Raw genomic sequence first — 12,395 nt, 5'->3', positions numbered from 1 at the left:
CCTTTTCGAGGCACTCTGGCTGTTGAAATCCTGCTCTGTAAGATAGGCACGGGGTCAGTCCCTTCCTTCTGGTAAGTATCCACGGAGTGGAAAAGCTGAAAGGATGTCAGCTAAGAACCTCTGCCCTGTGCTCTTTATCTGAGGTTTAAGTGAAGCAGCATGGTACTGTCTCACCCTGTAAGCTTTCACTCATCCCCAGATCCCATTCCTCTTGAGGAAAGGGGCTGCTGAAACTCAGAGAAGGTCTTTGGCAAAAGTTCATCCTCAAAAGCTGCTTCCCTTTCCCACCACACAGCATCAGCTTGATGTGGCTCAGAGGTGCACAATTTCTAGATGTCACAGGAGGGGTGTTGACCAAGCTCTGCTCTTTGAAATAGGTAAACAATATGCATTTCACATCAGTATGAAAATATCACTATGGAAGTTTGGTCCATGATGTAAAATTGTGTGTAGGGAATGCTACATCCTATTGCTTATTTCTTGACAGGTACTATATTGTGACAAGGTGTGCCAGCAGTTGATGGTTTAAATAATTCAAGATGCGTGTAAGAATTGTAGGAAGTGCACATTCTGAAACTGGCCAGATTCCCTATTCAGAATAATCTCCCTGATGGTTTTGGACGTTTTTCTTAGAATGCATTATCTCCAAATTTATGTATTTATATTAACCATAGCTATATTGATATCTAATGCATAATTATTTGTATGGTTCTAAGCAGTGGATTTATGAGTTAATGTTACTTTGATTTTAAAAAGTGCTGGTTGATCGAATGTTGACAGAAAGGTTCACATTAGATCTGAAGCATTGTTTCACTGATTTAAACTCCTTTTTTGGCTACTTGTCTTATTTCCTCCAAACTGTGAAAATGTGTGTATGCACGTGCTTTGAAATCACCTTGAATAATTCAAATTCAAGCAGAGGAGAGCTGCTGCATAAACGATAATGCACAGCTTGTCTGAGGACCTAAGTACTGCAGTACTACAGATAAGAACATTCAATGAAATGAAACCCATTCTTGCCTACTCTCAAGTATTGGGATCGCCACTCAACGTCCTAAGTTTGGCACTTCTAGTTTTTAAAGACTGTAGTGAATTATATCCCCCTCTTCTGCAACAGAAATCTCATGGGAGGAAACCTCATTCCTGTGAACTCTTCCTGACCCACTGGTGATGGGCAACATGAGGATGTGAAAGAATATTTCAGGAAGAATAGCAACTGAGGAACAGTAACAAGGCCTAAAGAGCAGGAGATCCGGTAAAATGCAGACTTGAATGAGTATGTAGTTAAGCTTATCTTTGGGTGCCATGCCTCCTTCCTTTATGAGGACAATAGGCCTGGATACCAAGGAAACTTTGAGTTGTGAGTGGAAGGGAGAAGAGATGAAATCTTTGAGAAAGAAAGACAAGTGTGGTGTCCAGTGAAATGTACACCCTAACCATCAGAAAATTTTCTTTAGTGTAGTCAGAAAATAAAAAAAAAAAAAAAAAGAAAAAAGAAAAAAATGCTGCTGCTGTTTCCTACTCCTGAGACTTCTAGGATTTTCTTTGTGATGACTCCTTGGCTGCTTATACAAACCTCCTGAAGGTTTACTTTTGATATTTTACCTCGTGGTCATGTCTAGAAGATGCTCCATCAAAATAAAATTTTATCATTTTCAGAAGTTTATGAAGCAAAGAATTGGAACAGCTTAAAATACACAAAATATTCTAACATCACTCAGTAGTTCAGATATAAACCTGAAATACGTTAAGTAATAATAGGGCATTGACATTTACCACTTGAAAGGGTATCTACTATGCAAATCGGGTTTCCTACAGGACAGAAAAGATTAAAACCAAATAAATTTTCCTCCTGGAACTTCCCCAAGCAAAATTCAGATAGTTTCTAAGAATATGATTATAGGTGAAGACCCTGAACATCAATCAATAGAAGATAACCACTGGTAGTCTTCAAATGGCATCATTTACAGAAAATGATTGAGGAAATATCAGCATGTAGCTCTTCTATTTCATTCTCATAATTGTGTTGCTAATGTTTATTTGCTATTACTGTGTGAAAGAATTCCTGAAGCCAAATATCAATTTATTTTGAGATCTGAGTTTAAGAGGGTACCAAGCAGGGGTGATTTACATTTAGTTAAAGTCAATATTATATTTTTTCAGCTGTGTATAGGTTGGCTGACTAAAACTAAGTTTAAATGATTCTTAAAATGTTTGCTGATCTGAAGGCACCTTCCTCAGAGAGAAGCTTAATCTGCACAATCGTGTACTTCTATATGTACATGTATCTAAATAACCATATATAGTATTCTATGTATTTAAAGTTAAAACATACCTGCTTAGAGTTTTGTCCTGGTGAGATTTGACTGTAGCTCTGATTTTGATTGATTGCTGTATGATACAATGACAGTAATATATGGCTGGATACAGCAGAAGGTACATCTGCATAGCTCCGGGGGTTGATTGCATTAGGATGGAGTGAGCAGGAGGACAGAAAGCTTCTTGTCCCTCAAACATGTTTTAAGGGTTAGCCCCCTTAATTATAGCTCGTGACACGATACTGGCTGGTCCTCTGGGTTAGATCGCAGGAGATTATAGGGTAGATACTCAGTTCCCATGTTGTGCAAAGTGTGGTGCAGTATCCTGCAGGAGTTTAGGGTCCAAGGGCAAGTCCCTTGAACTCCTCCACACAAACGGTTTGTCATATGTTTTTATTTTGCTGGGAGCTAAACTGAGACTGTCTTCTAGATTTAGCAGTTGTGGATGAGTCAGACTTTCATAGAAGCAGCTGCAATGTATGTAGGAGTTATGCAGAAAAAGCTAGCCAGTGTGTTGGTAGCAGCAGCTGCTAAAATACGTGATGCACCTTACAGGTGAATGGAGGTGGTGAACTGGTAACACTGAGATACTTGGGCAGCTTCCTCAATTCTTAGTATTCCTAATGTAAGCTCATACTGAGATGTGGCCAAATTTTTCAGTGTGATTGAAAAACCATTGTGTGTGAAGCCCCTGAGACACTGATCTTCATTCTCACCCTCTCTCTTCATGTATTTCCTCTGAGTGCTCCTCACTCTTCTAGAAATGAGGGGCTATCCCACGAAAGCTGTTTAAAATAAAACACACCAAGCATTCATCTGTAAACCAAGTGAAACCTGAGCTTGTCATAACTTGAAATACGAGCAAGCTAAATGCGATTTGAGATTTATGGGAAAAAGGTGGATAGGAGCCTATTATCCAAGGTGATATGACTGCAGCCTCCTACTTGGGTGGCCTGTAAAGTGAGCAGGGCATGAAGGAGGTAAGCATTATTTTTTGCCTGTCTTGTCCCTTCAGTCCCATCCAATATCTGCTAAGAGATGTCCTCAGAAGCAGGACATCGGTTTGGAAAGTCATAGTGATGTAACCCAGTATGTTTATGTTTATTTTGCAAGCTTTAAGTAGAGGGCTCAGTGCAAGCTGAACTGACAATAAACACTCTTTTTTCCAGTAGAAGCTGTCTATGTTTTTGAGGTTTGTGGGAAAATATTGGCTTTCCATTTGCTGTATTATTTCTCTTTTGTAGTTAGCATTCTACCTCTCAGATACCAGCTCAGACCCTTTCCTGGACACAAATAGATTTTTTTTTCTTTGATTTAGTGTTCACTGTATTGCATAAAGGTTTGTAGTTAATTTAAAGCAGGTAGGAAGAACATCTACTAAATATTTCTGTATTTTAGATGGAGCAATAACAGAATAGAGATTGAGACATACTGCTAAAGATAGAATAATGTGGTGTAAGCCTGTTTGGAAAGAAAGAACTATGGTGATGTTTCCATCTGTTATGAACATAAACCTCGATGTTCTGTTAAACTATGAGCCTAAACATTTCTGGGCATTCTAATACAGAACCTTGTACAGAGTATATGCATCTCTATTCATTTCTGTTACTGTAACTGGGTTGAATCTCTTGTTTTTAACTGTTCTCCTTTCTCAGTTGTTATTGCACAGAATCATCTGTTAAAATGGTGGATTAAACAATAGGCAGACTTTAAAGCAATGAGGGCTTTTCCTCCCACCCACACTAATATCTGAAAATATTCCTAAAATTATTCAGAAGTGAAGCTTTTTATGGCAAAGCTCCTAAGATAGATTGTTTTCCTTTTAGAAGAGTGAGTCAGTTTTTCATATGCTGCAGCACATTCAGTTTGTGAATACTGCTTTCATCTTTACATTTGTGGAACGTTGCAAAAAGCTGCCTGTTTATGATTTGATCAATATAACTTGGCTGTAATGCTGTACTTCGTGGGGGGAGCGTGTTTAATCATAAAAGCTGAACGGCACACACTGTCTAATACCTGAAAAGTCAAGAAATATAATAGTTAGCTCCTTGCTAATTAAATAGGTCATGACTGACCAAGAATCAACCACGGTTATCTGTGATGGTACCGTGAAAAATGCATTGTAATTAAGTATCACAGCTTGAATATGAATCATCAATATTCAACAGATGTATTCCACTTTGTTAGTTCCAAGCATCAGGCAGATTTTCACTGAAATGGAAAATCAAGTAATAACAAAAAAAGGGGAAAAGCAATTGATACAGTGATCCACTATTTTATTATTTAAGAAGTAAATATTTTTTTTATTTATTATTCATTATTCCAACCTTATTTTAAGAATGACTAAAATGTTGTTCCTAAGAATATAACTAATTTTAGGAAAGGATGTTTAACACTGAAAAATGTTTCCATCAAAGCTTCCTGTCTTTTTCTCTTCTGCATGGGAGACTCTGGTGTTATCTGAATGTACGTGAAACAAATTCACCTCTACCTCATGCCCCTCCTAAAACTGCCACTGCTGTCATGATACTACAGAAAACATGGCAGTAATTACACAGCCAGTATGCAGGGATTAGTGCTTATGGTAATGTTTGGGAGCATGTTATGGGTGCAGTATGCTCACATTGTCAGACTGTGTGACCCATAGTTCCATTTATATTCCTTCTCACTGTCACATTGCTGCAAAGTTGTGCAAAGGGGCAATATTGGAAATTCTGAAACACCCTTTTGTTCAAATGTTCATTGCAGTTAAAGCAATTCCTTTCTCAAAAGTTGATTTTCCTACCTAAATGGGAGTGAAGTGCTGGTTGGCACTGATGGTGTATGTATGGCATGTGCTGGGTGTGTTTAAATTAGCAGATAGAAATGATCCTACAGAGGTAAGTTGAGGTTGCAGAAGACCCAAAGTCCACACTGGCACCTTTCTGTGAGATTCACTTCCCTCCCCTTGAATGATGATTCACAAGCAGACTGAGTGCACCTCAGTTTAGTTTCATCCCAAGTGAATGTGTTCTGCATGCTCAGAGACTGCCCTGTGGTGAGAAGCAGAATGGACTAAAGGGGAATGCTCACGAGAGGCTCTCCAAAATTGTGCTGCTGATCCAAGCTTAAATACTGTCTGAGACACATCTGATAGAGCTCAGGTTTTCAAACTGAAGTAAAGAGAATCAGTTACACAAGGGCTGTGTTTGGGCACATCGAAAACAGTATTTCTAAACCGTGATAGACTGCTGACTCTTTCATTTGCTTGAATGGCAATAACTGCTCTGTATTTTGAAGTACGGTCTACAGTAGACTTTGGTTGAAATGCTTTTAGCCTTAATATAGCTCTGCAGTTTAAAACTCAGTGACGATTTGCAAAACAAAATCTCTTTAGCTTCAGCTTTCAACATACTGTGCCATTTTTAAAGGTAAGACAACTTTCCCACCCTATCCTGCAGCAGAGGCCCTGGAGATCTGCCCAAGGCTAGAATGTGTAAGTACATTTCTGTGCATCTTTCCAGTCCAGGCATGGTGCTCGGAGAGTGGACCTCTTGGACCTCTCTTACTGTGACTTTGAATAGGGTGAATGAATGATGTGATCTGCCTGCTGGATTTCAGAGTTAGAACCCTGATTCTCTCATGTCCTTCAAGTTGAAGATCTCATTTTTATTTCTTTAACATGGCTCTCTAGCCTCCTGCTGACTCGAGCCTTTCTTCCTGTGATAAGAAATGCTGTCTAGATATCGTCGTTTTACACATATCCTTGTTCAGGCTTCATTACAATTTATTATTAACTTTATTAAATCTCTCATATGTAAGTCATGAGCAGCTTACCAATCAATGTGGTATCAGAGTGAGCAGCTGAAGAAGTCTGTCAGTAATTTCTTCTCATCTGATTAATATAAAATGTTAAAATTATGACAATTTATTCATGGCACTCATATTTTTTTACATCGGCAACATACCTTTCACACTTCTTTCCTTGGTAAAATAGTCTTGCTACCTACTTTAATCAGATAAATGAGTAGCTAATCACTTATTTCTGCTTTGTAGCAGAAATGGGTAAAATGATCAGAGTTTGGGAATTGCTGTTATACATGCAAGAGATGCATAAAATTATAATTATACCGGTATAAATGAGATGTCTCTGAACAAAAAAAAAGTATGTATTTACTTCAAATAACCCAAAATACAGCTATTGTGCCACTGCATCATAAACTTTCTTTTTTGTTACGAGTATTTTACTTGTAAGTCCCTAGATCTTATGTAAGTGGCACAATTTTAAGCACATGCTTGCCCTTAAAAAGAGTTTTAGATTTTTATTCCTTTTTAATATAATGAGATTTTTGTGTTTTTTTTTTTTATTTTTTTATTTTAAAATAGATTCTTGCTCCAAGGGGTTCCCAGGTTCACAGCACTGCAGGCTGAAATCTTTTTTACATGGAGTACTTAATTGGGTCAGTATTGAACTCTGAGTTCAGCAATCATTGAAGTTCATAGAGGGCCAATCTGAAAAACAATGCAGTTTAAACTTTGGCAGAACACAGTTGCATAGTATTTTTTTAAGTATTATTTTGAGTTTGATAGATCTTCAGAACAGGTTTTTCAAATATCCCTGTACAATACTTGCATGTACTATATAAAAGGTAGTTTATGGGGCCGTTTTGTTTCAGCGAGGCTTTCCCTCAGGCACGTTAGGAACAAAAAGTTCCAGACTCTTCCAGGTTTCTCATGTCTCAGGTGGAGTATTTCACTTCCTTCACCTATGTTTTACACCTAGGGCAGAGCCTCTCCTGCAGTGGCTGTCCTTTGCAGCCTTAAGGTGTTCTCACATCTGCCCCACTGGTGGGAAGCAGCTCCTGTGGAAACTTCTTGCCTCTTGGCAATGCGATCAGACCGTATAACATAGAATCATAGAGACACCAAGAATGGAAAAGGCCTCTAAGATCATCCAATCCAACCATCCACCTACCACCAATTTTGCCCACTAAACCATGTCCCACAGTACAACATTTCTTGAACACCTCCAACGTCAGTGACTCCACCACCTCCCAAAGAAGAAGTATTCCCTAACATCCAACCTGAATTTCTTCTGGTGCAACTCAAGGCCGTTGCCTCTAGTTCTATTGCTAGCAACATGGGAGAAGAGTCCAAGATAGCTCTTTTTTAGAATCTGCCATATTTTGCATCTCCCCACAGTGCATGTAGCTAAAAGACAAAGCAGAGGAAGCAATGCAAGCCTATCTGTCTAAAATTACTGGTGAGGTAAGAGGGAAGGGCCAAAGGACCTTGCTGTAGATTTTATTTCCCTGAATTATGTCTTTGTAACATTTTCCTTCTTCCTCTCTGATTTGATGATCACTTATCCCTGAGTGCAGCCACTGTAAGTGGTGATGTTAATGCAGACTCCCTCGAACTGGAAAATACAAGCTGATAGCGTGTCTGAAACCAGAGAGACAGGCATTTCCCAGGTGATTACTCAGGGATTCTCCACAAGAGCATCTTTCTGTTCAGGTCATTCCTTAATTTCTTTTTTTTTTTTTTCAGCAGATCCTGATTAAAATTACCCTGCCTACAGTTTCTATTGCATGTCTGTCAATTATCTTGTCAGATATGGGTTTTAATAGCTGATTTGTTTGTTTGAAAGAAATACTGAATATATTACAGAAGTTCACCTGAAGGGATCTAAATATATTTATTCACTGTCCACAAAAAAGGTGAAAATTATAAATAATGTATAGTAATGTAGCCATTTGTAACACTTGTAATTAACTTTTCTATATCGTTCTGTGTATAGGATTGAATAATAAGACTGCAATTATTTGTGTTTGTCTCCTTCTAAATGGCTTCCAACTTATAGCCTGAGAAACATATACTCAACTTGGTGTCAGACAGTTTTGCATTGTCTTTGGACTCTGAATAAAATATCTGTGGGAACACTCAGCTCCCATCATAACAGTATGTGAGCTGACCATCTCATTGAAGTCCCTTTGAGAGATTTAACCATGGAATAAGATCAGAAGAAGCTTTATTCAGTGCTATAGTTCACTTCCCTGCCATGCAGGAAGAATACCCGATGGTACATCTCAATCTGCTTTAGCTGTGTTGCAGCAGGATCAGAGTCCCAGTCGAGAGCCAGACAGTAGCATCCCATTATGTTTGGTTTTATTCAGACGTAAGCCAAGAAACTGAAGGTTTTTCTACAGCTCATGACTTGGTGATAGACCTATTTCCTGCTTTTTTTTTTTTTTTTTTTCAGGCGAAAACTACATCATGTATTGTGGGAGCATCAAGGATACTGTCTTGTCTGTGCTGTTTAGTAAATGACACAGTGCTCCTTGGTAGAATATAGATGTCAGCATGACTATTGAAAATATCCAAGGGTGTCACAAGTCCTTGCATGCAGGGGAGAGATGCCATACTATTAATGATCCCTTCTTTCATGAGCAAATGCCAGTCATGGCACTGGGAGAAAAAAGGCTGGGAGAGAAATAAAAATAGCATTTCATTAAAAACAACCTTGTCAGCTGTACCTATGTCATATTAGAGTTGTTTAAATAACACTGTGAATTCCTGAGGAGAAAAGAATCTGGAGATGCAGCTATTATTTTTGCTGTAGTGTGGCAAGGGCTTTACTGCGGTGAATAATAACAGCTATGTTTATGGGTAGACCTAAATTAGAAGTGAAAGAGGTTATTCATTCATTGCAAAAATCCATCTTAATGTGCATATGAGAAAGTTTAGGCAAGTTTTTATTTCTGTTTTTGCTTTTAGGCCTCTTTCATACTGTTCAGAATCTTTTTAAAATTGGAAAATTCCTGTGGATCAGCAAAGTTTTAAATGATTTCTGAGTTTCTTTTTGAATTGTCTCTTCTAATTGGCAATTACAAGCTCAATAAGGGATTTTGCTCGTTATGAAGTGCCAAATTGATGCTTAAAATGAAATGATGTCTTTTTTCTCTTCCTTTTTACCTAAACATTGGTCAACGTTCATCAGAGAGTTCCTTCACTGTAGCATCTGAGAGCCTTGAATATTTGAAATTCAGAAATATCTATGGCATTTGATATAACAGGATGCTAATCACTGTCAGACACCAGCTGCTATAGGGTCAGTCACAGTGATGTCCTGAGCTACTCTTTTTGCTTTCTGTAGGGTTGTGACTTTGGGGACTACCCTGAGACTGATTCTCAGTGCAGCCTTTATGGCCAGCAGATGGTTCAGTGAAGCACTTCTACTTTGGAGCTCCCCACACAAGCCCAAAGCCTCAGAATAGGATGTGCTTACATGTATTCCTCATTTGGTACAACCAGGAGGTTTAACAGCCCCCCTCTGCTTTGTAACCCTCACCTGTGTACTGAACAACTTTAGTGGCTGTGTCCACATGGCATTTGCAGCCCAAAGAACTATTCAAATACGTTCAATATATCTGAGATGAAGATATATTTATTAAACTCTGATTTTCCCTTCTCCCCTTTTTGATGAAGACAGAATTCCTGTTGCAGATCAGGAGAAAGATGGCTGGAAAAGTAGCTTATGATTTTAGTGGCTTGGGCTTCTGTCCTGGCTGAGAGGGTTTCCTAGGTGGTTAAATGATTGAAGGTGTGTATTTGAACAAGCACTCATCCAAGGGTCCTAAAACACAGTAATGTACACCATACTTGAGATGTCTGTATGCTTGAATAGCTCGTGCATTTAGGTATAGGAAGTTTAGAAGAAGTTTTCCAGTCTCCTTACCTAAATGTGACAACTGCAGGAGTAAAGAGAGAGTGAATGATTTACACCTGCTGTAAGGCATGAGTAAGGAGAAATAAGTTTGATACGCTTTGAATTAGGTAGAGAGCAATTAAATAAAGCCACCTTGCAGAAGTGACTGATTTGCTTGCCTGGAAATATTACTTTAAACACAAACAATGGAGAATAGACTCAAACAGCCTTGAGATTAGGCTTTGTGAAGAGACACCTTTATTTATTTGAAAAAACTAATTCCGTTCTCTTTTCTGTATATATAAGAATGTGTGTGTGAAGTGGTCCTGATAGATTTACTTTGCTTTCTTTGGTGTCATTTGCTGAGAAGGAAAGTGTTTATTTTGAACCCATTTTGAACTTTGTGTGTTAGTAATTTACTCAAGAAGCTTAGCCATTAAAAAGCTTTCATCTTCCATCACTGTGGGTCCTTGAAGCTAGAAGTCATCTCAGCAGCATGCTGAGAATGTCAGAAGGAATCTGTCCTTTAGTACTTCCCTTGGATGAATAGGTGTGGTGTTTAGGAAAATGCAATCTGAAAATCTGGCTAAGGAAATGAAAAAGCAAACAAGCGATTTATTTTTAAGGAGGAATGGTACCTTGGACACTTAATGACCTGAAAAAAAAAGGGAAATAAGACTAATATAATAAGACTTACTATGTGGTAAGACTTCACGTCAGCATTCGAACAGAAATCTGAAATTCAAGATATGTAATCCTAATGCACCAAGAAAAACAAATACTCTGGGCTTAGTTGTTTCTGGCTTCAGGAGAAGCAGCTGAACATTGAAGTAGAAAGCAGATTACCAATACAAGCACCTGTAATTACAATCACATTTTTCCCTTAAGTAAAACTATCCAGTGACATATATTGTCTTTCCAGCTGTCTCTTTTAAGTAGAACCAGGCCAGTATTTCTAATGGGCAGTAACACTGCAAGACGCTCTTGGAGTTTTATCATCATATTTATACTCCTTACAGAATAAGGCAAGTGAAACACAGTTTCCCAGTACTAGTCGGTGATTCTGAAGGAAAAAAAGAAGTCAGAAAGCGTTGCAGGAAGTTTCAGGTGATTGATACAAGAAAAGATAACATTTTCTATAAATTCAGTTTAAAAAGCTGGTGCGTAGTGATGGGATCAGGCTGGGACACAATAGAAGTGCATGCAGGCTTTAAAGTCAAGGGTGCAGTGAAGGCACTGCCAAGTTATGTTAATGAAGCTAAACATATTTTATTGAACATATTTTATCCTGCCTTTTCCACATCCAAGCCCAATGTTCGTTAGAGGGCTCTGGTGCTTGACAGTCAATATTTTCACAAAAGCACATGGTGAAGTAAGAAGTAGACTTAAATCTGTCTGGAAGTAAAGCATTACCACACCATGATCAGAAATGTAGGGTGGGTGATGTGGTGGTTTGATGAGTTCTGTCCTTAGGGTGCCTCATTTTCAAGCCGCCATTCTGTGAAAAACAAGGTACAAACCCATGTGCATCAGGGCAAATCTGTACACAAGACAAGTGGCTGTGTGCTGTGAAACACAACTGCAAGTAAAAAGAGGAACCTTCATAATTTTGCTGGGTGTTGTGGATGTTTCTTACTGTCCTACATATTCCTCTTCTCTGTAAGCTTGCTCACAAGTCCAGGACTAGCTAGCTGCCCACACTGACCATGCTTTCATTTGTCATGTCGCAGCCACAGTAACAGCAGATCTAAGATCTTTGCTGCTGTCTGCTAGTACTAAACAGAAGAAAAAAAAAATGTTGATTCCAAATTAATCTCCAAATTCATAAGAACCCATTTGCATGTATCTGATATGCATTTCACCATTTATATTTTTGAAATAGTGACAGTAAATTTTAGCTAGTAAATGATCTGTGAACATACTTTGGCATTCCATGAATGTGTCATAACCGTTCAGTTAAAGGCTTGTATTTAAGCCTTGTAATTGCTCAAGCACTAAAGGCCACAATTATTTCTTTGGTAATTCAGGTCTGATTGACTAGATAAATCACGTGGACTGTTTCTGCTTCAGGATTTGATGCCTTCCTGATCCACAGAGATATTTCTGAATTAGTACATGAACATTTCTGCCATAAATAGTCATAAAAGTGATGACAGGGATATGCAAAATATTTTTTTTTATTTTCACAGCCCTTCCTGGAATGAAATATTGTTTGTAAATTAAACTGTAGATTTCTTTGAGAGTTTTAACTTACGAGTTAGCAGGTTCGGTAACTTTAAACAAGCTGAAAGGTATAATAAGCTTAGTTACCTTTAAATAATTACATAGAAACCTGTGTTTCTGTAGCTAATGGTTAGGATTTCTGTGCTGCATGAACATCAGGTGACAAA

This window comes from Lagopus leucura, unplaced genomic scaffold (genome assembly GCF_019238085.1).
Source record: "Lagopus leucura isolate 7727_CA_CO unplaced genomic scaffold, USGS_WTPT01 Super-Scaffold_100001, whole genome shotgun sequence".
In the NCBI taxonomy this organism is placed as follows: domain Eukaryota; kingdom Metazoa; phylum Chordata; class Aves; order Galliformes; family Phasianidae; genus Lagopus; species Lagopus leucura.
This window is presented reverse-complemented; position numbering follows the sequence as displayed.